This window comes from Peromyscus californicus, unplaced genomic scaffold (genome assembly GCF_007827085.1).
Source record: "Peromyscus californicus insignis strain IS unplaced genomic scaffold, ASM782708v3 Scaffold_3__1_contigs__length_106647218, whole genome shotgun sequence".
Taxonomy (NCBI): domain Eukaryota; kingdom Metazoa; phylum Chordata; class Mammalia; order Rodentia; family Cricetidae; genus Peromyscus; species Peromyscus californicus.
Window position 1 is genome coordinate 90,569,043 of NW_026294551.1, and position 27,256 is coordinate 90,596,298.

The window sequence follows — 27,256 nt, forward strand, 5'->3', positions numbered from 1 at the left end:
TCCCCATTTTGCAGGCAAAGGAGTCCAGGTGGGCCAGCGTATTGTTTCAGCAGGTGAAAGGCTCTTTTGCTGTCAAGCCTGGTGACCTGAGTTCAATCCCTGGGACCCTCCTGGTGGAAGTAGAGAACCAACTCCTGAAAGCTGTCCTCCAATGTCCACATGTGCACTGTGACATAGGGTGGGGGTGCTTCCAAAGGTACACACAGACATAACAAGACAGACAGATAGATAAATGTAAATGGTTTAACTTGAAGAAGAAGAAGGAGGAGGAGGAGGAGGAGGAGGAGGAGGAGGAGGAGGAGGAGAAGGAGGAGAAGAAGGAGGAGAAGAAGGAGAAGAAGGAGAAGAAGGAGAAGGAGAAGAAGAAGAAGAAGAGGGGGAGCCCAGGTATAGATAACCATGTAGTTAGAGAGCAGGAGCCTGAACTCAAAACAGGTGAGGCCTTGCATGCAGCCTGGGAAGAGAATAAATATATTTCTAGAGCACCGGCCTTGGTGAAATTTCGCCACAGAGCAGAGAAGAAAATGGATGCTCTCATTTTTGCTTCCTGCAGAGACTGGAGGGCTGGTTGGCACAGGCGGACATGATGAGGAGCGTGTGTCTGCATGTGGACTTCATAGATACCCCCCACCTCCCCAGGCCACTGAGGAAAGCACCTGGGGAGCAGGTGGCTGGTGCGAGCACACAATGAGCCCTTCCCCATCCTTCCATCACACCCACTCCAAGGCCAGTCCTGTCTGAGCATCCAGGCTCCCCTCAACTGCTCACCACAGTCATCCTCAGCATGGCTGGTGCCGAGTCTTGAGGGCCACTTATATGCTCTTGTTTCTGCTGGTGCTGAGCAGATATCATTTCCAAACCCCAGGTCACAGATAAAGAAACTGAGGCGCAACCACATCGTACTATGCCCCGCCTCGGGATGAGGCCACTCGTGTCATTGGTGACATGCAGCCACCCTGTGACTCCATCTGACACCTGCTCTCATCCCAGGTATGAGCACATGGGTTTAATGCACACAAATGAATTCACACAGGCAGCTGCCTCCCTGAACCCTCGTGGTTGGATTATTAATCTTGGGGAGAAAGAAAGCAAAGAAGCCTCAAATATGCCTGGGTCTAAACAAAGTTCCCCAAGGGATATGGAGACACACCCCAAAATCTGGAGAGAGAAATCTGAATTTGTGCTGAAGTCAACAAAAAAGAAAGTCCCTGCCGAGGAGGGGACAAGCCTTGGCCAGCGAACAGCTTTTATGTGAATTATTTTTTCTGTGAGCAAAGAAGAGAGGGAAGCAACTTTGGACTTGAGTCCCATGTTACTGCTTGCATAAGCAGTTTAGTTTTATCACTCCTCAAAAAGAAAAAAAGAAAAAAAAACGCACTCCCCAAAGAGAAGAAAAGTCACAGAGCCAACTTGAATTCGTGCCTGAAATGGATGCCAACACCATGTACCCTGTCACTTGACAAGACCCAGACTCCATGGCTCCTTTGGGACTACACATAGCCACCATTGAACATCAGATGTGCCTGGATGAGCTATGACTTGGGGAAAAGAGAAATGCTCCTCTGAGTCGCTCTCAGAGGCCGCCAAGCTTCTCACCGGGTGCTCAGAAGAACCGTCAGTGGGTCCCAACACACGTGGTCCAGAAAGTTTTAGGATTCTGAAATGAAGGAGGGGGAAGGGCATGCAAAAGAAGAGCAATGTGAAGGACGCTGGGACCACCTGCTTGCCCTCCCGGCCAGCAGTGACTGCAGGAAGGGCTGAGGGGCAGAGAGCTTTGTACAGACAGAAGGAGCAGTCCCTAGAATTCACCCTCCTGCCTCAGCAGTAGATATCAGACAGCTAATTTAATTAGCTTATCATTCTGTGGGTCAGAAACTTGGAAGGAACTCATCTGGATGATTACACTCTTTCCCCTGGCATTGCCTGAGGTAATGAATGACTGGAAACTCTACTCCCAACATCCCAGTGTCCTCTACAAGATGGCGCCTCAATGCTCCCATCCCATCCCTTCCTCTGCACCACATCCTCAAAGGCCTCTTAGAACATGGCTGCCTCTGGGTAATTTTCCTCTTCCACAGTAACTGACTACTCTCAAGACAGGTTAGTGGATTTTACAGCATTTTCTTCAAATCCAAACTGTGGTTTGAGTTCACCCTTGGTACTAGAATAACTACAGGACCTAAATGCCATCAAGACAGAATGTAGTTCACTTCCTTATTTTTTGCAGTTACCTGTACGAGAGAGAACGAATGAGAAAATTTTTCTAGAACTGCCAAATTTTCCAAGCAAAGAAGTTTCAGTTTCTAACACAATGCCATGATGTGTTCTGTTGGTCTGACTTTGCTGGGCTAGAATTTTTCAAATGTGGTAGAGGGATGGAGACATGGTTCCATGGGGAAAGGCACCTACTGCCAAGCCAGACAGCCAGAGTTCAATCCCCGGGACCCACACGGCAGAGGGAGAGAACTAACTCTGACAAGCTGTCCTTTGACCTCCATCCCCATTCATATGTGCACACCCATGCCCAATAAATAAACAAGCAAGCAACTAAATAAATTACTGACTAGAGAACCTTGGAGTCAGGAGACATGGACAAGGGTACCAGTGCAGCCACCCACTCACCCTGTACCTCCTGCACCTGGTACACCTCTGAATAAGCAGTAGGAAAAGAAATGAGAGTTTGAACAAATGAGGACCCACTAGGAGGCTGGCCCTGGCAAGTCAGCTGAACTTTCTCGGTCTGTTTCCTCAACTCCTCCCATCTACCTCCTTCCCAAACAAGGCAATATGACTTTCAAATGACCACCACTATATGAACAGTCACAGTACACAGGAAATGCTTTGAACACCGTGGAACTCCACAGAAAGGATACCGCTCATATCTCTGGGCCATCTTGGAAGGTTGAGGCCTAAAGCTCAGAACACCCATAGGATGAGCCCACCCTGTCTTCGTTCTGTCCTATGGTCCGTTCTCAAAGGTAGGCTACAAAGTCATTGGGAGACAGAGGAAAGGGGCAGTGGTCCACAGTGGGAATTCGCTGAAAGTGGACATGAAGGGTTGAGGACCTACTAAGTGTGGGCTCTGAGTGAATCCCAGTTCCATACTAGGGCAGCAAACAGGCCCAGAGTAGCTCAACCACGCTGGGGATTCACAGGTCACTAAGGAGATTTTGTGGCAGCTCAATAAGGGCGTGTGAGCCCTTGCTGGGAGTGAAGCCTTCTCTCCAGGCCCTCCCTGGAAACCCCAGGGCAGGGTCCTCCCGGCCAGCTCACAGGCCTTCTCTATGAGATGGGAAAGCTGAGAGCAGCCAAGACTGGAGGAAAGAGATTAGGGTCGGGACCCACTCTGCCCTCGGCCAGGGTTCCCAAGAGTTTGACATTTGGAAAAGATCTGGCCCGGAGGAGCCAAGGATTCGGGGCAGGGCTCCTTCCGGCTCCCGGGAGTGTCAGGAGGAGGAGGAGGAAAGTGACTCAGCTGAAGAGAAATGTATTTTTAAAAAGCGACCTGATGAAGGCACAATGGCGTAAAATGTAACCCAGGACGCGGTCCAAATCCTTCCTCAGGGAAAGCGGGTGACTTTCCAAAAAGCCAGAGAACTCGCTCGGGTTTCTAAACCAAGAATAACACCAGGAAATGGAGACAGTCTTCTGGGCTGGGCAGCCCCCGAGCCCCCGGAAGTCTCCTCAGCCATGGCCCCCAAAGGGCTGGTGCCCACCTCAGATGGCGAATTGCTGAGTGCCACCAGGTCACAGCCCACACGGCCCAATATGGAAACAGTTGAGTTCCCAACAACCATTGCAATAAGCAGAAAGTGGCCAACACTCTCCCCACAGGACAGAGACAGCAATGGAGCCACTGTCAGGGGAGCTGGGAAGAAAGGGACCCTCTTGTCCCCTTCCAAGAACCGAGGTCAGGTGACCTTGAGTAGCGATGAGAATTAGGGAAAGCACAGGCTGAAGATCTCAGCACCCCCTACCTAGCCAGTCAGTGCTAGATTCACACTAGATTCCTGCCTCATCCTGAGTGGAACCCCAGAGAAACTCACAGAACACAGTGCAGAGGAGGGCCCAGGACAATTCATTAAACCCCAGCTCCCTTGAAGGGTCGGGAGGTGTCTTCATCCACCTGTGGCAAAGCGTCCTACTAACAGTGATAGAAAATGGCCCCTAGACTCTGAGTCATCGAAGTGTCTCAAAAAAGAGACACCATTTTGATGACCACTTCACTTTTTTTTTTTTTTTGGTTTTTCATTAGACTACAAAGTAGAGGTAACGCTGTGGTATTGCCATATCTGTGCCTCCTTCATACTTGTCAGGCCCAGCGAGGGCTCCGCCTCATGATGGCAGCAGCTATGAAGAAGGAATGGGGCTGGCCACCCTTGAAGCCCCTTCCTGCCAATCTTGAATGTCCTAAGCTTCCATTACCAACCACTGCTCTTCACACAGACACCCTTAGGGAGAGGCAAAATCTACCTCCAGGCCCAAGGCCCCCAAAGCTGCAAGGTTAGAGGGCCCTGAGTGCATGCTCACTATTCTCATTCCTGCATAACAAAAACAACTTCAAGATGAAGGTTGGTTTAGCTACACAGTTGGAGGGGGTACAGTCCGTCCTGCTGGGAAAGTCATGGCCGCAAGAGCGCAGGATGGCTGGTCACGTTGCATCCACAGTAATGAAGCGAAGAGAGTGATTGATGGCTGGCGCTTTCTCTTTTACTCTTTTTATTCAGTCCAGGACCCAAGCCAAAGGAAACACGTGATGAGTCTTCCTCTTCTCTTAAGCCAATCTAGAAATGTCCTCACAGACACGCCCAGAAGTGGCCCTGTGTCTCCTGGGTGATTCCAGATTAACCTAGGAAACAGAGAATTGACCATGTATGAGATTTCTTGGGGGACGGCTGAGAAGGGTCTCTGAAGAGCAGAGGCAGGCAGGCAGAACCTCGAGCACAGGGCCACCTGACCCTTGTAAAGAGAGAGAAGGAAGGCGGGCCAGTCAAGACCAAGGCTCAGCTCCCAAGTCTCAGCTCCCAAGGAACCAAACACTCAAATATATGAACCTATGGGGGCCATTCTCTTTCAAACCACTGCATCCCAGATGATGGAATTGCAAACCTGTATGACCACACCAGAATATGTTTAGTTCTTATGATGGGTTCTACCCATCTTCATGGGGCTGGTGTGAAAAATAAATAAGAGAATAAAGTAGTGGTAATTTGGAAACTATGAGGCTGGTCATAGAGGCCTAGCCAAAGGCAGCTCACAGGTAAACTGTGCCAAAATGTATGTTTTGGTTGATTAACATGCTGGGTTTGTTGTTGTTGTTTGGGGTCTTTTGAGGTGGGGTGGTTTCTTTTAAGATATGATCTCACGCCGGGCGGTGGTGGCGCACGCCTTTAATCCCAGCACTCGGGAGGCAGAGCCAGGCGGATCTCTGTGAGTTCAAGGCCAGCCCGGGCTACCAAGTGAGTCCCAGGAAAGGCGCAAAGCTACACAGAGAAACCCTGTCTCAAAAAAACAAAAAAAAAAAAAAAAAAAAAAAGATATGATCTCACTCCATAACCTAAGCTAGCCTGAACACTATGTAGCCCAGTATGGCCTCAAACTCATGGTAATCCTCCTGCCTCACTTTCTCAGGGGCTAAGTTTACAAGCACAAGACACCATGCCCAGTTTACAAGTTGATTTTGTTGTTGTTTTTGAGACAGGGTTTCTCTGTGTAGCCCTGACTGTCCTGGAACTCACTCTGTAGACCAGGCTGGCCTCAAACTCAAAGATTCACCTGCCTCTGCCTCCTGAGTGCTGAGATTAAAGGCGTGCACCACCACTACCCGGCTAAAAGTTGATTTTTCTTTTTAACGCCATATTGATTGCTGAATGTAGAAGCCTTTAAAATCTGGATTTCCCACTTTTCTTCAAAAATAAAAACACACAGCCTACCTTGTAGCTCAGCACAGTCCCCTGCTCTCTGTGCTTCACTTGGGTATCCCACCAGGCCAGCCTCTGTGGGTCTGCTGTCTACACCAATGGGCACACCCAAGTCATTGATGTAGTGGGATCTTTTAGAAAGCCTAACAAAGGCTCCCAGTGACTCAGAAGCTGGGGAGATGGCTCAGTGGGTAAAGGGCTTGCAGACAAGTTTGAGGACCAGCACCCGTGTAAATACTGGGGAGGCATGGCCCACCTATGATCACAGACCTCAGGAGGTGGAGATAGGAAAGCCCCCAAACACACTGGCTAGCTAGACGAGCTGCATCAGCAAGCTCTGGGTTAAGTGAGAGACTCTTCCTGAATCTGTATGATGGAGAACAATTGAGGAAGACCCTCAACATGAACCATTGGCCTCCACATACACAGATAGACAGACAGACAGACAGACAGACACGTGTGCGCGCCCACACACACACACACACACACACACACACACACACACACACACGACTGCAGGCACACACATGTACATACACACACATGTGCACATAGGAGAGCACACCCCACCACACATTTAAAGAAGAAGGAGGAGAAGAAAACACCTGATAATCAACTTATAGATAGGAAAGGTACATAGTTTGTCCCACAGTTTTTGGAAGCTTCTAGGCCTTTTCTGGGGACTTTATGGCAATGGTGGATGGCATATGGTAGAACAACGGTGGGTGGCATGTGACAAATAAGCAAGAGAGAAAAAGAACAGGCCCCCAATTCCCTCCCAGTGCATTGCCCAGTGACCTTCCTTCCCCCATCTCTACCATCTCCAGGGAAGTGCCTCCCTAGAGAGCAAATGGAGACATGGCCTCTCAGGGGTATTCAGCATCCAGACTCCAGTGGGACAAAGCTATCTAGGAAACAGCACTGAGCTGGAGAATAGGCCTCCAGGGGGCCCAGGCCAGGCCATGGAAAATCCCCACACTTGGGGAATTCTGAAACTCCTACAGATAAAGTGAAAAACAGAGATGCTTCCAAAGAGAAAAGAACATCCCGTAGGCAGGATGAGGGTCAGTGTGGTTTCTGATTTTCAATAGAAACTTTGGGAGCCAGAAGACAAAGGACCAATCCTTCCCACATTGTAAGTGAAAGGCAATTTAAACCCAGTCGGTTCCCGGATCCCCAACAGGCAGGGTGGTTCTCAGCCATGCAGATTCCCACAGGTGCTTCACAGGAAGCTCCTGGCATTGGCCTGGGCTCCATCAGAATGAGGAGTAAACTAAAGAGAAAGATGTCATCAGATCCTGGAAGGAGAGCTTTAGCCAGGATAGAGGGAAGGATCCAGGCAGCTCCTTTAGCAACCAGAGATGGAGGAGATGACAGGTAATCACTTCAATTCTACCACAGGGTTTGGGTATAGGACAGCAGGATCAAATTAGTTCTAGGAAACTAAAGATGGGGCCAGAGCCAGGTGGTGGTGGTGAACACCTTTAATCCTAACACTCAGGAGGCAGAGGCAGGAGGATCTCTATGAGTTTGAGGCCAGCCTGGGCTACAGAGTGAGTCCAGGAAAGGCCCCAAAACTCCACAGAGAAACCCTGTCTCAAAAAAATCCCCAAAAATAATAAAACAAACAAATAAATAAATAAGATGGGGCCAGAGAGATGGATCAGTCATTAAAAAGCACTTGTTATTCTTGCACAGGACCTGGGTTCAGTCCCTAGCATCCAATGGTGGCTCACAGCTATCTAGAACTTCAGTCATAGGAGATCTGATACCCTCTTCTGGCCTTCTGTAGGCACTACACACACATGAGGCACATACATATATATGTACATGCATAGATACATGTAAAACACTCATACACATAAAATAAAAACAATAATAATTTAAAAGGATTTTTAAAAAGGGAAAACTTAAACCAAAAATGAGCAAAGGACTTGAACAGGCATTTCAGGAAAGATGTCCCAAGGCCAATGGGCACCTGAAGTGACCTCAAATCCCCAGGCACCAGGAAAAGACCAAGACCACAATGATAGCTACTGCACAGCTTACAGATCAGAGAAAGCCAGGAATGACAATCTCGAATGTTGACAAGCCAGTGACACTGCTAGAAATCTATACTGTGTCACCTAAGTACAGCTACACTGAAAAATTTCAGACTATTTCCCACATAATTAAATACACTCATCTCAAGGCCTTCTAAACCCACCCTCAGGTTCCCATCAGAGTAATATGCATACACCAAAATGTTGACACAACAGTGTTCACAGTAGCTTTATGAAAAGTCAGAACCAGCTGAAATATCTATAAATAGGGAATGGAGAAGCTGGATGTGGTATGCCTATCCAAGGAGTACTACTCAGCAGTGAAAAAGAAAGAACAACTCATAGACACAGCAGCACAGATGGCTCAGTGAGTGTGTGAAGTATGAGTGTGTGAAGTGTGAGTGTGAGTATGAGAAGCCAGTGAGAGGGGTGAGAGGCAGGACAGTCTAGTCACATCAGGTTCAGAAGCAGAAAACATTAAGCTATGGGGACAGAAGTCAAAAGAGTGGTTATCTCTCCAGGGACAAGGACACAAGGGAATTTTCTGCAATGACATAGATGTCTTATATCCTAATCTTAAAACTTTTATGTTTGGGAATAGTCAGTTCTCCTGTAAATCTCAGAGGAAAAGAAAATTAGACAAATCTTAGTTGATGCAATATTAACTTCTTAAAATTTAAAGAGACATCAGGTGTGGTGGTGCATGCCTTTGATTCCAGTGCTCAGGAGGCAGAAGCAGGTAGGTCTATGAAAGTTCCAAGCCATTCTGGTCTTATATAGTGAGTTCCGGGAAAGCCAGGGCTACATAGTGAGATCCTGTCTCAAAAAATAAACGTAAGTCAAGAGTTATACTCCACAAGAGAGCGTAGGGGGTGAGAGAGATAGCCCAGCCATTAAAGCTCTTGCCCTACAAGCAGGAGACTCGAGTTCAATCCCCAGCACCCACATAAAATGCCAGGCACAGCAGCACAGCACCCCTAATCGTAGCACTGGGGAGGTGAAGACAGTCTACTGATCAACAAGCTACAGGTTCCATGAGAGATCCTGTCTCCATGAGCAATCCTGTCTCCATAAGAGATCCTGTCTCCAAAAGTAAGGTGAAAGAAATAGAGAAAGACACCCTCTGGCCTCTGAATGTGCATGCACAATCGCCCCAGTGCATATACATGAACATGTTCATGTACATACATATATCACATGATCCGACGCACTCCCTGTGGTCTGAGCCTAGCTTGGGTGTGGACAGTGATATGGTGATAACATTAGACCTGTGTCTATTACTTGCTCAAAACCTAACTCCAGGGGGCTGGAGAGACGGCTCAGTGGTTAAGAGCACTGACTATTCTTCCAAGGGATCTGGGTTCAGTTCCCAGCACCCACATGGAGGCTCATAACTGTCTGTAACTCTAGTTCCAAGGGACCTGAAACCCATGGCAAAAAAATCCAATGCACATTTTAAATAAATAAATAAATAAAAATTACTAAAAAAAAATTTGAAAAAAAAAAAAACCTAACTCCAGTGGATCAAAGATCAAAACACGAAATACTGAAACTGTAGAAGAAAACATATCAGTGCCCTACAGGATGTATGTCTTAGTTAGGGGTTACTACTGCTGTGATGAAATACCATGACCAAAACAACTTAGAGAGAAGAGGGTTTATTTGACTTACATTTCCACAGCACTGCTCATCACTGAAGGAAGTCAGGAAAAGAATTTAAACAAGGCAGGAACCTGGAGGCGGGAGCTGATGATGCAGAGGCCATGGAGGGGCAATGCTGCTTACTGGCTTGCTCTTCATGGCTTGCTCAGCCTGCTTTCTTATAGACCCCAGGACCACCAGCCCAGGTGGCTCCACCCACAATGGGCTGAGCCTTCCCCCATCAATCACAAATTAAGAAAAGATCCCACAAGCTTGCCCACAGCCTGATCTTACAGAGGAATTTTCTTAATTAAGGCTTCCTTCTGTCTCTACAATGACTCTAGCTTGTGTCAAATTGACATCGAGTAACCAGCACAATGTAGGTATAGGAAAAGACTTTCTGAATAGGACTTCACTTGCCCAAGAATTAAGGCCAACAATTAACAACTGGGACTTCATAAAGCTAAAAGGCTTTCCACACAGCTAAAAAAGCCAGCAGTCCAGTGAAGAGGAAGCCTGCAGACTGGGAAGGAATCTTTGCCAGCTACATCTGTTACAGAATTAATATCCAGACTATGTAAAGAACTCAAAAAACAATAAAAAATAATTTTAATGACCCATTCAAAAAATTGGCCAAGGAGAGAGAGCTGCAGCTGAGGGCCATGTCTGGGACCACGGTCTTACTGAGGCTGGGGTCTGTACTGAAGTCTGAGTCCCTTATTGCCACCAAAGGTCACATAGAAGCCCAGAGTTGGGGCTGCAACCTGAGGCCTTGGCGGTGTCCAGGAGCCATGCTGCCACCAAAACCATCCCAACCTGAGTGGCCAACACTTCCACCCAGAGCCAGGATGTCATCCCATCCCAAGTTGCTACTGAGGGCCATGTCTGGGTCTGTGGTCCAGGTGCAGCTGGGGTCTGTGTTGATGTCCATGGCCCAAGTCACCTCAGGGGGCCATAGGAACCATACAAGATGAAATCAGAGGGCCATGCTGAGCTGATTCCACCCTTTACTGCCCCAAGGAAAGCTGGCCTTGCCTCTGGCTGTACACTACAGCAAGCCAGCTGGCCCCTGCACTCAGGAGAGATGGCCCTACCCTTCACCACAGGCGAGGGTGAACAACCCTGAGAGCATGGGCATAGGGGAGCTGACCCCACCCCCTTGCCTGAGGCAGGTAGCCCCAGTGGCCCGGATTGACCAGCTCAGCTACCACCCACACCCACAGCCAGGCCTTGGGTTGGCCCACCCCAACACCTACCCCATCTAGGACCTGCTAGAGCTCGTGAAGGTCTGGTCCTATGGAACAATACCCATAGGACCTCCATGACTCTGGGTAGCAGCAATAGGTCATGATGATGATGATGTACCAGAAACCAAAGGCCTTGAACCAGACCAGTGATTCATTGCAATAAACATTTGCTAGTAAAGCTGATTGGACAAAAGAGTGTACTGTGTGACACACCGAGGTTCCCAATACCACCAGGACAAATGAAGAGGTGTTGGAGAGGCAGGAAAGAAGGGAAAGCAAAGAGGGTTGTTTTGTTTTGTTCTGTTTTGTTTTGTTGAGGTTTTTTTTATTTGGTTGGTTTGTTCTTTTTTGTGTGTTTGTTTGCTTGGTTGCTTTGTTTTGTTTTGGTTGGATTTTTTTATTTTCTTTTGTGGGGGTGCTTCATGGGTAAGGGGAGGATATGGGGTGACTGGGAGGTGAGCAGAATTGGGATGCATGATGTGAAATTTCCAAAGAATCAATAAAGAAGTTAAATTTTCAAAAAAATTGACCAAGGATCTGGACAGAAAGTTCTCAAAAGAAAAAATAAATATGGTCAAAAAATGTCTCAAAAATGTTCATTGTCCCTAGCAATTAGGAAAATGAAAATCAATCAACTTTGAGATTTCATCTTACTCAAGTCAGAATGGCTAAGATCAACAAAACAACCTATAACAAATGCTGGAGGGGATTCAGGAGATAGGGAACCCTCACTCACTGCTCAAGCCACTCCAGAATCAGTGTGGAGAATTCTCAAATAGCTAAAAGTAAATCTACCATATGACCCTAAAAATAAATCTTCCATATGACCCAGCTATCCCAACTCTGAATATCCCCAGAGGACTCAACATCCTACTCCACAGACACTTGCTCAGCCACGGTCATTGCTGCTCTAGTCACAGAAACTAGGAAATACATAAACGACATAAATGTCCTTCAACTGATGAATGGCTAATGAAGATGTAGTCCATAGACACTACGGAATACTATTCAGCTGTAAAGGAAAATGAAATCCTGAACTTTGCAGGTAAATGGATGGAACCAGGAAAGATCATATTGAGTGAGATAACCTAGACCCAGAAAGACAAAAGTTGAGTGTTCTCTCATCTCAGAAACAAGGACAGTAAAAAGGGACATCGTGGAGGAGGGGGAAACAATGGAGAGGGGACAGCAAGGGACAAGTGGTCTGAATGGGACCCGGGAAGAACAGGGACTCTAATTAGGGAGGGGGAGGAAAGAGATAAAGCAGAAGGGCAGAGGATAAAACTGCAGTAAGAGTGTCTGACAAGTCATGAGGACTCCTACTACTAACTACCCATAACACATGGAAGTTAGTATGTAAGTACACATGGAGTAGAAAGGAAAGTTTCCCATCTGGGCTGACAAAACTCCCCCCAAGAACCATGGACCACTTAGCAAAACCCCAGCAGCAGACGTGAGAAGCCCTCTACTGAGTTATTTGTCCGCGTTGTCCATGAGACTCCCGAACATTGCAGACTATCGACTGCTGTTGCCCTGGGTTACTCCAGAGAGGTCGAAGTAAGTCCCTTTTGCTGAAGACACCACACACTTCAGAAACAGGGCCCAGAGGCCCCACCCCAGCCCCAAGCTGGAGCGGACCTTAATGCCCCCTCCTGAGAACTAGTTCATGGTATCAGAAGGCACCATGCAAACTTCTGAAGAACGGAGACAACCAACAGCCCTCCCTCCCCAGCGGTGACACCTGTGAACCCCATCAGCAGCCAGTGCGGCAGGATAACCTAAAGGTGCAGCGGCGGCGCACACATCTTGGTGGAAAACAACAACTCTCTAACTGGACTTGGGAGCAGCTCAACAAGAGGGAACTCACACTTGCTACTGGAAGCCTAGCCAGTTACCTGGGCTAGTGAAGTCAAGGATCTTGGAAAAGCACCTGCAACCAACCACCACTTCACTAAACCATCACAATCCCCAGCTACTCTCTAAACAGTTACTCTTTTTTTTTTTTTTTTTTTTTTTTTTTTTTGGTTTTTCGAGACAGGGTTTCTCTGTGTAGCTTTGCGCCTTTCCTGGTACTCGCTTTGGAGACCAGGCTGGCCTCGAACTCACAGAGATCCGCCTGCCTCTGCCTCCCGAGTGCTGGGATTAAAGGCGTGCGCCACCACCGCCCGGCTAGTTACTCTTATAAAAGCCTATCAGTGCAGTATTTAGCCCTCATCAAAGAACTTCGCTTTGTAACAGAAGAGGACCATTACAAAAAATAAAAATAAAAAAAAAAAATCCCACAATCCATCAAAATGCAGTTATGGAAGGAACCCAGTCCCAACGGATCCATCTACATGGATGAAGGCAACCCTTGCACCTATGACTCAGGGATTATTGCAGAAGTGGCAGGGTTCAGGGCGGGGGATCGGAAATATTATAAGAGCCAGGGCTGGAAAGATGGCTCAGTGGTTAAGAGCACTGGCTGCTTTTCCAGAGGTCCTGAGTTCAATTCTCAGCAACCACATGGTGGCTCACAACCCTCTATAGTGGGATCTGATGCCCTCTTCTGGCATAAAGGTGTACAAGCAGATAGAGCACTTACATACATAAAAATAAATAAATAAATCCTTTAAAAAAAAAAGATTATGAGAGCCAAAGGAATAGGGAGTTTGCTGTGAGGTTGCGTCTCCTAGAAGTGTCAAAAACCACACCCATGAAGTCTCACCAGCGTGGCTGCCTAAGCACGACCTAAACAAGAACGCCCACAGGCATGCTAATGTGGAAGGGGAAAGCTCGTGAGACCTCAACCCTAGACAAAGAACTACAGGCAACTAAGCAGTGCTGAGAATGGGAGAAACAGTCTTCCCTGGGGAAGAGCCCCCAGTCAGTCATTCAATACCAAATGGTCAGCCCTAAAAATATATACATACAAGTAACATTATATGGACTGAGAAGAGTGTGTGTGTGTGTGTGTGTGTGTGTGTGTGTGTGTGTGTGTGTGTGTGGAAATATATATGCATGGAGATATGTATACACATATCCATATTCCATGAATTTGAAAGGGAGTCGGGGGTGGGATACATGGGAAAGTCTGAAGGGAGGAAAGAGAAGGGGCAAATAATGTAATTATAATCTCAGAAAATATAAAACAATTAAGCAATAAACATTTAAATTACTCATGATGAAACTAGAAAAATAATGGAGAAGCACACTACGGGAGGGTAGAATGAGTGTGCAGCGGGATGGTAGATGAAAAGAAAACTAAATCCCAGTGCTCCCTGGGAGGAAAACAAGAGAGAACGTGGGAAATCAAATAAGCCGATAACCGAGACGCAGCAGCTGTGCGGAGCAGCAGCACCTGGAGGTCAGTGATGCAGCCCAGCTGCAGAAGGGCTGTCCGTCTCTGCCAGCCGGACTGATGTGCGCAGGTGCGGGGTATGATGTCACAATTTCCGTCTCTAGAGTTAAGCTCCGCAAAAAGAAACTCAAACCCGAACCAAAATCCCTTCATTAAAACAGGAACGTATTTCTTTCTTGAGTAACAGTCTGGCAACGCCACGCTGCCCCACAGAGTTCGCAAAGGCAGGCGGGCTCCTGGCGCCCCCTCCCACACCGCTGCTTTATGCAGCAATAGCACTGCTCTGGCTCATCAAATCCACACGCCAGCGAGCAAGATGGAAGATAAGAGGCAAGGAAGAGAGAAGATGCTCCTGAGCTGTCATTTATGGCCTTTCCCCAGAGCTGCTTCAACACTACTTCAGTCTCATAAGCCATAAAGCCAGCTGTGGAGGATGTGGGTCTCTGATGCTAAGATTCATATTTAATGTTGTTAATTGCACACATTGGTTCGCTAAAAACTTAAAATATGGACTAAAATAAATCGCTTGAGTGACCAACAAAGTTAAGGGCAATTCTTCAGGTGGTATTATCGGAAGCATGCACCTAGGCGGGAGGGAGGAACAGAGGCAATATGGCCACCTCAACCTCTGGCTCCAAGATGCAGGAGAGGGCCCAGAGCCCTGAAGCAAAACTGAGCAGCTGATAGGAAAGCCGATGTTTGTGGCCATCTCTTACCATAGGGCCCCTCATCTCAGGACGACAGTCCTGCAGACAGATGGGCCCCAGTCCAGAAGTCTGTGTGAGATGGTCACATTGAGATCAGTGTTTGAAAACTTTGACAGCAAGACTCCCCAATGCTCATCAGTCCAGCCTGGAACGCATGCTCTCTGCGGCAACCTGGAGGATATGATATTCTGCTGGCCAGGTGGAGCCACAAGCTAGAGGCCACACCCACACGAATCTCGGAGTCTGAGATCTGTCCAGATGAAGATCCAGACACGGCTGCCCTGGAAGAAAAGAGAGAGGACCACTGGGCCATAGACATCTGAAGGACAGAGGGCAGGAGACAGCCTCATACCACAGTCTCTGGACCTAGGCTCCAGGCAGGCACAAGTTCCCCTCCCTCTTTACTGTCAAGGTCACCTGGCCCTTGGAGGGTGAGGGGGTGTGTCTGTCCAAGGGAAACTCAAAGGTGCCGCACCCACACTGCAGCCTCTTAAGGCCAGAGATGAGCACGGAAGCACACATGCGCATTCGACGGTCCAGCAAAGCCCCATCCCATTATTCACCTCCTGAACTGAAGACTCTGTCCGCCTCAGTGCCGCTCTGACACCCACTGATCCAGGTCGGGGGACACAGATCTGCTGTGCTGCCCCTTTGCTGGAGGAAGAGAGGCAGGAGGGATCTTGTCACTCTGGACTGTGTGGTTCAGAATGACAAGATCAGCCTCCAGTTCCCGGAGGCTCACACTGCTGCAGAGCAAGGGACGGTGAAAGCGCAAGTGATCACATCTCTGACGGCAAGGGCTCACCCCACGGCAGGCCGGCCCAAGTCAAGCCGGCCCTTCTGTAGGGCACTGCCTAGACTCCCGAACATACCTTGAGGAAGAGGTCTTCAGTTGCCTGACCCCTAGAATAAAGCACAGTGCAGGAGTACCGGAGCCAGGCCTGCCTGCAATCTCAGAACTCATGAAGCTGAGGCAAGGGATTCAAGAGCCAGAAGCCAGCCTGGGCTATATAGTAAAACCGGGTCTCAAAAGCCAAAGGGAAGGGAGAGAGGGAAGGAGGCAGGAGAGTGAGAGAGCTGAAGGGCTGAGCCTTTGGCTGCTGCCTAGCAACCGCAGAGCATCTCCCAGAGGTGAGCAGAAACCAGACATGACACAGTGTCCCACACTGGCATCTGGCATCCTATATTACACCAGGGGCCCCAAGGTAAAGGAGGAATCCCAAAACTCAACATCTGTCAGTCCAAGCTCTGCCTGTAGTTCAAAGGCATCAAGAGCCAAACACAAGGGCAGATGAGAACCCACAAAGTTTGGGGGGACAGTGGAGACACTCACACATGTGATGCAGTCAGAAAAGACAAAAGAAGGTTCTGGCTATTCTCTGGAACTCAAAAGCTTTGTGCATGGGTGTATATAAATGTATATTCATACATTCAAAAATTAAAAGGAAAAAAAAGTCAAAACAAATTTATCCACCAGCCTGGAGATAATACAACAAAATTAAGGGGCAATGCCCGTGGGGAGGCCTGTGTGTACACGGTACTTTAAAAGGAACGAGCTAATAAAAATCATTTCAATAGGAACTACAGCAAGTTCTGGCAATTATATGAAGTGACGTTGGTTGCCAGTGGCACCCATCCAGTCCAAACTGGTTTGTGCCAAGAAGGGGAAACTCCTGGCTCATTCCACTGAGAAGGTCGCAGATGCCAGCTTCAGATATAGTTGGATCCGGGCTCAGACAGTACCGTGAAGACTCAGTTGCCTCCTTTCTGTGTGCGGCTCCGTGTTCCTCTGTGCCAGCCTCATTCCAGGATGCCACGTGGCATCCCAGGAGACTGGCTGCAGGCGTACAGCCTCTTTCTGCTGGCATTCGCAGGGGAAAAAAGATTTTCCTCCCAAGGTTCTCATCGACCTCATTTGTGTCACGGTCACTGTGGCCAGGATTAGGCAGACCTGTGAGGGGTGTCTGATGGAAGGGTCTGGAACTCAGAAGGTCTGGACTGGAAACAACACTGGAGCCCTTGTATGAGATGGAGTTGGGGTGACCCAGCTCCTCCTGACTAACTGTGGATTTTGGGCAGGTCATTGCCCACAGAGAACCTCAGTTTACCATTTGTAACTGGAAATACCGCTGGCTACAGAGGCTTCTGTGGCAAGTCAGGGTCCTGGCACAGGACACCTGTGCAAAGCTTGGGCCATTCCTTCTCCGTTAAGTCACGACATCTTAGTTTCCTGTTCTGTCCCCACCTGTGGGCTGCCGGTGCCCCCCCCTTATCCTTCGCTTTGCTCCCCATTCTCAGTTCTTTGCAGTCAAATACCTCTTGAAATATTAAATGGAAGATTCCAGAAATAAGCAATTCCTGAGTCTTAAGTTGTACACATTCCAGGTAGCATGATCAAAGCTCACACCACGCCCCAGGCCTGAAGCCTGCCTTCTCCCAGCATGCCCTAACTACATACCCACCCACTCGAGAGTCTCTCCGCTATTGACGGCCCCAGTACCATGGCGCACACTCTCAAGTAAAGCTTTATTTTAGTTCAGAATGGCCCCAAGAGCTGGAGCTGCTGGCAGTAGGGTGTGGCTAAGAGAAGCCACAGAGCACTGCCCTTAAGCTAAGAAGGATAATCCACATCTTAGAATGTGTGTGTAGGGGAAAATGTGCTTGATGGGGGTTGGGAATATATCTCCCAAATATACACAAAACCAGAGGAGGGGTCAAAGGTACAAGGTCAAAGCTACGCAATCAGAAGGGTTTGTCCCGCACCTCCCACCATCCCCTCCTGCTGCAGCAGCTGACAGACAACAGGTCACAAGCTGCCAGCCCCGAGGCTGGAACCCAAGGGTCTGTCCCAGCTGGTGCCACTCCACGCCAAAGGCAGAGCTTCCAAGAATGCTTCCTGACTTGGAATCATCAAGGCGTGAAAGGAGCTGGGACTGCAAGGGCAGAGGTCAGAGGGCAAAGAGAAGCAAAGCTAAGGAAAAGAGGGGCCAGGAAAATGGCTGAGTCCAAAGCTCAGGAAAGTCCCAGGAAACAATCTCAGAGGCAATTGGCAGGCTTGTCCCAAGTGCCCCACCTCCTCCCCAGAGATTGGCAAAATACTTTGAATTCAGAAACACAGCAGGACAACCCCGCCCACTGTTCTCAGAAGGGTCACAGGATGACACTGGCAGCTCTGGCCCAAATGGTTGGGACTTTGGGAAGCCCTGCCCGCACCGCACTCCCCACTCCTGGAAGCATCCTCCAGGCTTCCCCATGGAGCCCACACCTGAGCACGGCAGCATGGAGGGGCAGCGGCCCTGCTCCAGTCACCCCTGGCTGAGATCCCCCAGGCATGGCTTTTCTTGCTTGCAAGTTGCAATAACCTCCCTGCAGAGCTTCCCAAAGGAGCACAGGCAATGCACGGGAAAATATTTGAAGGTCTAAAATGCAACTTAAATGTTAGTTCTGGGGGCTGGAGAGATGGGTCAGCAGTTAAGAGCACTGACTGCTCTTCCAGAGGACTCAGGTTCAATTCCCAGCACCCACATGGCAGCTCACAACTGTCTGTAACTCCCGTTCCAGGCGATCCGACACCCTCACACAGACACACATGCAGGCAAAACACCAATGCACAAAAAATAAATGAATAAATCATTAAAAATTTAAATAAATAGACATTAGTTCTGACGTTTTTGTCATTGGCTTATACCAGGATGGCAAACCGGTCCCTTCCTGTTGGGGCCTTCCAGGGCCCTGCATGGTACAGAGGTACAGGGGCTGATGCACTTAGGTTCTAAGGTGTGTTCTTGGAGCTCCCCCGGGACTCCCCAGCCTCAGCTGCCTCTCCCACAGCAATCCACCCAGTTCCCTCACACCCGCATGCGCACCTCTAGTGACAAGGGAAGCCTCTCCCATCTGGGCACTGTTTCCTCCTAACTATTGGTGTGTCTGAGAAGCAGCTTTCCTGCCTTATCCAAGCTGTCTTCGGGTTGTTTCTACCATTTGCTATGCCCTCCTTCTAGGAATATGGAGAACGTATGAAACAGATTAATGCAAATCTCGCTAAAGTGTGAATGACTTGTTCCAGATCCTTTCTTGTAACACTCAAAGTTGATAGGTCTTGGGCGTTTGAAATGTGGGCAGAGCAATATAGAAGGGAGAATCTAAACCAGGCCAGGGGGACTGGAGGTGGGAGAGCATCCAACAGCTTACTTCGGCTTTACCTGCCTCTAGTAATAACGTTAGTGCCAGCAACTCTCTTCAGTCCACATAACCCAAACAGGAATGCTGTCCCTCCCCACAATACCAGGGCATGTGGCCTGAGGGTGCGTGGTGTGAGGGGACCTGAGACCCAGACTATGGGACCTGAGAGGTTGCAGTTGAAGCTGGCCAAGGACATCTGCCTGTGATTGAGACTCTCCTTAACTGTGTGTCTTTAGACACAGGCTCTGAGACAGACAGCGGTTTGCAGGGGAGAGCTCCTGGGAGCTACCACTGTCAGGCTGGAGCTATGCAGGAAAGAGCAGAGAGGAGGGGCCACCATAAGGCATGCGCCATCCTACAAGATCTGAAAGGAAGGACTCCTCAGAGCTGCCTCGAGGGCACAGGGGTCTATGGTAACACCTGGGAGGTGACTGTGATGTGGAGAAGGCTCTCTGGGAGTCCCCGTGAGATAAGGAGATGAGGCATTGCGCCAGCAGTGGAGGCCAGGCCTGAACCCTGCAGGAGATGGGACCTTGCACACAGCTCACAGCACTCAAGACTGGAAGTCAGCTCAGGAGGGCTCAGAGGAGAAGGAAAGCCAGGCAGAGCCAGAAGCCAGGCACTAGGAACAGGGTGAGGAGGCTGACAGTCCATTAACTATGTCCATGCACGGACTTCTGCTGGAATCAGTCCCTTCTCACTCGTGACACACTCCCCACACATTCCTCTTGGGAGGAAAACTCGAGCATCTTTATCCTGCTGCTACTGTCACAGAATGCCTGAGTCTGAGTCACTTACAAAGATGAGACTTACCTCTCATAATTCTAAAGCAGGGAAGGCCAAGGTGGTGCTGGCCCCTGGCTCCCCCCTTTATGTCATAACCTAGCAGATGGTATCCTGTAGTGAGAAAGTCTCAGTGTGAAAACAAAAGGGACCAACTTCCACAACAGCACTATTAATCCATCACCTCTCGACGGTCCCACTTCTTCACTGCACAGTGGCACTACATTTCAGCATGACTTTTGTTAAAGACCATCCAAACCATGGCATAGGAGCAAGTCAGAATCCAGAAGCCAAGAACACACCACACTGTGTCCATCTTCACGGAAACACCATCCCATGGGACCCTTGGCTGGGTCACAGCCTCAGCACACACCAGCAGGAAAGTGAGCTGGGCAACATGAAAGTGAACCAGACCAGAAATGAACCAAGCCACTGCTGAACAGAGACTGAACCCCATCACCTGAGGCAGGGCAGGATGGGGAGGTACTAGGAACCCTGGGAAAGCTGTAGGATTCCGCCTAACAGACATGGCAAAAACATCTGACCTGGGACCAAGGCCAGCGCCTTAAAAAAAAAATCTTTAAATAACTATTTATATGCTGTATGCACACACCCTGTGTGTGGCACACACACACACACACACACACACACACACACACACACACACACACATGTGTTTATCAGGAGACAGGAGATCAATGTCAAGGGTCTTCCTCAGTCCCTTTCCACCTCTTGTTTTTTGAGGCGGGCTCTCTCAGTGAACCTGGAGCTTGCCAATTTGGCTAGACTGGCTTTGCCACTGAACTCCAGGAATCCTCTTGCCTCTGCCTCCCCATTGACGGGACGACAGGGTCACTAACACTCCCAGCCTTTCTTTTTCCATGTGTGCTCAGGGATGGAACTCAGGTCCACATGTCTGCCAGGCAAGTGCCTTACCCAATGAGCCTTCATCCTCCATACACTGTGTTTCACATCAGTGTGTTTTCATTATTAAATTAGTATTTAATGAATCAATAACAATATGTACAAAGTAATTCTAACTTCTCTTATACCATGGCAACTGTTTGAGATATCTGCACATGACACAGAACATGCATTTGTGAGAGAGCTAGAGAGAGAGAGAGAGAGAGAGAGAGAGAGAGAGAGAGAGAGAGAGAGCGCATGCACGCACATGCGCACACACACACGTACAAAGTTCACTGGGCTCTTCAATAGTTCTACGTGATTAAAACTTGTTTTTTTAAGTTTTTTTGAGTTTTTTTTTTTTTTTAAGTTTTAAGTAAAGTGATCCTGAAGTCAGGACATGTGAGAACTGCTAGTCTGAGAAGTCTTCGAATGAGTGTGTGCTATGAGCTTTGACCCATCTCATTTCTCTTTGTTACAGTTATCAATATGTATTGATTATGCAAACTAATGGATGGATGCACTGTTAAAATCTTCATACAGGCATTGAGCATTAATCATGTCCGTCCATCTTTCTGTATTCTACCCTCCATGTGCTCCTGGCCCTGCCCCTGCTGGTCCCTGATAGTCTCTTTTCTGTTTACAGGTCATTTTTCTTTTCTTCAATCTCTAGTTTCCACATTTGTGGTATGACATTCCATCTTGCTCCTCTGTGTCTGGCTGTTTTGCTTAACACAGTGACCTCGAGTTCCACCCACTTTCCCAGAACGATGGCGTTTCCTTCTCCATGGCTAAATAAACTCCACCATGCACCTACAATGTGTTCTCCATCTGCCCATTGACAGTTTCTGAGGCTGTTTCCACAGCATGGCTATTGTGGATAATGCCAGGAGCTGCTCTTGAAAAGGCCTCAGGTGCAGCCTGGCAGCATGGCACTGACCCTTCCTGAGTGTGGCCCCTGTTCAGCATGGCATCAGGGCTTTCTGGAAACAGAAATGCTTAGTACATATGTTTGGGGGCCACCCTGGCTGGATTCAAACGTGGTTGTCTCTTGGTACCCATGTGATGGGCACCAGGAACCCTGAGGCTACCAAACTCATGGGATGCTCACATCCCTTCTATAAAATGGACATCCGCACAGACCTCTGCACAACTTCCTGAGCACTTCAAACCGCCTCTGGATGGCTCTGAGACTTCACCTAAGATATTGAAATGGCATGCAGACGGTTGCCAGGCTGCTGTTCAGGGAATGGCAAGAGATGAGGTTGCAAGCACTCCCCACTGACACAGTTTGTTTCCAGATACTCACTGTTGAAGTTGCTGGGCCCTGCGGATGGAGAACATAGTCATTACTTGCACATCACTGCCACAGAATGTCTAACAAGAACAAGTCCGGAAAGAGAAGGTTGGTTTCAGCTGATGTTTTCAAAGTGCTCAGTCCCTGCTTCCTTGACCCTGTACACTTGGGTAGAAAGGACATCATGGCTGAAAATCATGGCCATGGGAGCATGTGACTGAGGAGTTCTTTAGTAATAGTAGACAGGAAGCAGAGTGGAACAGCAACAGGAAGGAGCCAGGGCAAGGGACAGCCCTCAAGAAGCACCTGCAACCAGTGACAGTCTTCCCATCAGACCTCCCCATCAATAGTTCCACCACCTCTCAGTTTCTTCCAGTTTTGAATCCATCAATGGAATAAGCTATTGTCTCTCGAAACCCCCTTTAGACACACCCAGGAGAGCGCTGTGCTAGGCTGGGTTCTTCTCCACATGGTCAGGTTGCTAAGCAACCCAGGGAGTTGCGGCTATGAGCCCCTGCTCCACGGCCCCTGCTTCTGTTTGCTCTGTGACTTTTGCTAGGCCTCCGTCTGGATGCCTGTAAGGTGGAGAGAACAGTAACACCTACACCACCGTGGGGTTGTTGGGAGGAGTGAATGAATTCAGTGACTAACAGGACGAAGACAGGACAGTCAATCACCTCATGGTGGCAGCTGCTGTACTGTGATGCCGGAGAAGGAGGAAGAAGGGGAAGAGGAAAGACGTTTCTAGGAACCCTCTCGCAGGGCGTGGGGGTTAGCAAGCAAGGTAACTCACTACCCGATTCCGTGTGGTTTTTCCTTTCACTCTCTGCTCTCCTGTCCCAGGAGCACCCTCTTTGCAAGACTATCCAAACACCTGCTCCCCATGGAGCAGCAGTACAGATGTGCATGGTAAAACTCCAGACAAGAAAATGAGCAGACTAGCGAACAGCCCCTAGGAGAGCAGCCTGATGCCTGCAGAGGTTGGCCTCGGATCTAATGAGCAAATGAACGCCTACTGAGCTCTAAGACTAGCTTGCCTTGGGACTCTGCCTTTGTGTTTACAGGCTGGGTGACAACCTCTCTGAACCCCATTGCAGCCATAATGGTACCTAACTCACAGTGCTCACAAAGAATGACGGGGACCAGCAAGTGCCTGTTCCCCTTTGAGATCAGTGCCATTAGAAGACAGTGGAGTCTTGGACACTTGCATGATGCCATCCTGCACCTCGTTCTGAGCACAGTCCACTCAGATGGGAACATCAAGGTCATTATGCAGTGGTAAAGGCCTTCGAACAAGACCCCACCTTAGCATCACCCTAACCAGTGCCCAGGAGGCTGCCTGTTCAGAAGTACACATGTCCTGGAACCATGCCTAGTCCTAGAGATCAGGAATCCATGCACACCCTGCACTCAGGGGTCCCCTTGCCTGTTTCTTGGCTCCTTAGACACCACATGCAGTTGAAGCAGATCCCACCGTTTCCAGAGTTGGGGGTCAGGGCACACTGATGGAGGGTGGTACCTCTGAACACGTGGCAATGCCCTGCTCCACCTCCATCCTCGTCTGCATGCCCCATCCTGATGGAGCCCCTAACGGCTAAGTAACCCTGACAGAAAGAGGCACTGGAGCATCTAGACCACAGGGCCCACACTGGCATCCTTCTGACCTAGGCAACTGGATCCACTGCCCATGCAGATGCACCCATGGCCACTGCCCACCAGACAACCTCTGTACTTGGTAGGTGTCTACCAACATTGAGCTCCAAGACAGGCTTGAGCTGGTGGCGGCCCCTGGGTCAGACCTCTTGGACACGTGACAAGACAGGCACACATACTCTGACAGAGCACTCCAGATTTGGGGGACAGTGTTCCTCTCCCCTAAACTGCCCTTCCTTCTGCCTCTTCTTCCCGTGCCAGGAGGCAGATGCCCTCTCCTCCCAGACTTAGTTCAGGCTATGTCCAAAGTACCTAGTACTCAGATTCTAACATTACCTTTGATGGGCACCTGCTTTCTGAAGGCCAGCTCAAGATGCACCTGCTCCAAAAAGCCTTCAGGGCCTCTTGACCCCAGTCTGCCTCAGTTTCTATCTCATGGTGCTCTGTGGTGCATGGCCATCTCAAGGCTGCCCAAAACATGCTGGGCAGAGGGGAGAGGAGCCAAGATGGCAGTCCCTGATGGATACACTGAGACTCCAGCATGGAATCCTGCACTTCCTCTGTGAGCCATGGGGTGGGGGGTGGGGGGTAGTGGTGAAAACCCCCCTGATACCCCCATCAGCGTTGGAGACGGGAACAATCCAGTCTTCAGACCTGATACTAGGCATGGGCAGGGCTCCCAATATGGAGTTTTCCGACAGGTGGCAGGATCAGAACGTGAAGTCAGACCGCTGATAACTGTGAGGCAGCAAGAACTGCTAAGGGAACAACCTCCCTGCCCTCCACTCCCCCATGAAGCAAGAGAGTGGGGGAGGGGGGCTGCAGGGACCCAGGGTGGACAGAAACCACAGACAGGCCCCAGATCTCACGACGAAATTTCAGAAACTTTTAGTGGGCTCAGGGCTCTTCCCTTCCCTCGCCAGATTCGATCACTCTTCCTGATTGGTCCTGCTCATCACCCTATTCGTGTGCACAATAAGTCCCCTCTAAACCGGGGCTTCCTCACATGAGGTATATTAGAATTCATCGGAGGAGGAAGGAACCACTGCCTTCAGGACATGCTGGAGATGGACTCTTGAGACAGAGAACCCCATGTGTGTGTGGCTTCTGCCGCAGACAGGGTGCTTCCTTGAGCTGGCCCCCCAAACCCATTCCTGCCTCAGCCTCTGAGTCTCTGACACATGCTTTAACCGTGGACAGGAATTCAGTAGCTCTTCGGGTTCCAGCCTCTGGGTAGCTTTCTGTTGCCGTCATACTACCCTGTGAGCCTGGGCCTGAGCCTGGATGCAAGCCTTGCCCAGCCGCTCCAGAACCCCACAACCTCTCTGCCTCACCCTGCTTCCCTATCAGCTCTCCGTGACCACCTCTTTATTGATTTGCCGCTTTCACCCCTCTGTCCGCAGGGCCCTCACCCTCCTTACTCACCCTCAGTGGTACCCACACTTTAAGCGGCTGTGTCACAGTTGGCATCCTTCCCTGGCTCGAACTTCTCTCACACCCAGCCAGAGGACCCGGTCCCTATTCCACAGCGCCACCTGGTGGTAGCAGGAATAAGAGGGGCCCAAAGACGTGACTGAGGGAATACCAACTGCCTGTCACCCAGGGCACTGGGGCGCCGCCCTCCCTGGCTGCAGCCCAAGACAGCGCTCTACAGAAGCCTCCTCCCCCAGCGGCAGAGTGTCCTGGAGCCTGCCACCTTCCCCCTGAACTCAGGAAGATGCTGAGAACAGCCCTCCCCTTCTGCCAGGGGCAACAGAAATGCAGAGTGTAAACTCGAATGGACCATAAACTCTCTCACAGGGTCAGGGATGGTGATCTGTAAGTGACAGGATCTTCTGTGTACTTTTCTACATATTCCAACTTTTCCAGTTTTTCTGGGATACTCTGAACACAGGGACAAGGACGTGTTTATGCTCGTTGGAAGCCAAGGTCATCAACTTGCAGTGTGAGTCACCTCCCTAATCCCCATCTTGTCCTCCACAAATGACAAGGAATTATGACTACCTACCTCACTACACCAAGTGGTTGGCAAGTCAGCAGCGAGTTGTGTTTTGGAGGCTTCAGAGGTTTGATGCAGGCTAAGGGGGGGAAATAAAAAGATAAAATTTATCGTTTGCTTCAGATGACAATGGTCCATATGGTGGTTTGAACAAGAATGGACCCCATAGACTCATATGTTTGAATACATGGTCCCCAGTTAGTGGAACTGTTTGGGAAGGATTAGGTGTGGACTTGTTGGAGGAGGTGTGTTACTCAGAGTGGGCTTGGAGGTTTCACAAGCCAGTCCCAGTCCCAGTTAGCTTTCTCTGTCTCACAGTTGGGTCTCAGGATGTAAATCCTCAGCTACTGCTCCAGCACCATGCCTGCCTGCCTACCACCATGCTTCTCACCATGATGGTTACGGACTTACCCTCTGAAACTGGAAGCCCCAAATAAACTCTTTCTTCCATAAGCTGCTTTGGTCATGGTGTCTTGTCACAGCGATAGAAAAGAAACTAAGACAGGCCATATGTGAGATGGTGGTCTCATAGGAATATCACGGAAGGGGGAGAAAACCTTTACCCTTTGTGGCCACGTCTGCTGTGGTGCAGCTGTGCAAGGTTGCACTTTGTAGCTATGCCGGTGTGAGCAAACCTGCAGGGCTGACAGTCTTACAAAGGACAACACACCTGCAATCGTGGCCTGCGCACGGTACTTGGCACTGTAAGGGGCTGTCACAGCTCCAGGTCTCCTGTCGGTTTCGAGTGTGTTACATCACACTCTGCTCTCAGCAGCCTCATCCATCTGGATTCACTGCACACACTCCTGAAGGCATCAAAAGGGCGTGCGTAGTGACTGACCTGGACAATCTAGTGTCTGGTCATAAGTGTAAGTGTATAGGATGTCCCCACAGTGATGAAATTGCCTAACTGCGTGTCTCTCGAACACATCCCCATCATAACAAAAGTGTTGCCGTGTTGAGTTATATAACCTGCTGGCTGAGTGTGTGTGAGGCTCTGGCTTCCATCTTTAGCAGAAAACAAAAACTATCAGACTTTCAGGCACAACCACACATCAAACGGAGTCACCAGAAATCCCTCCATCCCTACTTGGCAGCACAGGCTGGCTTTCCCACAAGAGTCCCTCAGCCCTAATCTAGACACTCATGATCCTCAGCCTAAGAGAATACAATACATGCCCAGGAGGGGGCAGGCCCTACTCACCTAAACCACAGCAAGTATTCAGGGTGTTTCCCAAGGGTAAAGGAAATGTCCCCAAAACACGTATTAACAAAACACCAGGGTACAAGCTGTCATGAGCGCGGTCATACCTCCCTGAAGATAGAAATCCTGATTGTCACTGTCAACACCTGCAGAAAAAGTCACCAGTGGAGGGGAGCAAGGACGAGGACTCTCCCTAGATGGTGTCACCCTGTGAGCTTCATAAGCAGAGTGATGTGGGTGGCTTTCACTCCACCGTCTACATGACCAGGGCGTCCAGCTTCTCCTGTTTCCAGAGCTGGGTAGCAGGGACTCCTGGGCGCCTAGTTCATAACGCTGA

The 27,256-nt window shown here is 49.4% G+C and overlaps 1 long non-coding RNA gene across 2 annotated transcripts; it reads right to left on the reverse strand.

The window, feature by feature from the left end:
- Nucleotides 1-314: 314 nt before the first annotated feature.
- On the reverse strand, nt 315-27,256 carry LOC128123300 (uncharacterized). 2 transcript variants are annotated; one of them, XR_008222636.1, is made up of 3 exons: nt 27,027-27,256; nt 25,725-25,794; nt 315-4,849 (listed from the first exon to the last, which is right to left on the reverse strand). It is a non-coding gene; the product is annotated as an uncharacterized LOC128123300 (long non-coding RNA). The 2 variants fall into 2 exon arrangements; XR_008222635.1 differs by lacking the exon at nt 315-4,849 and adding an exon at nt 24,848-25,251.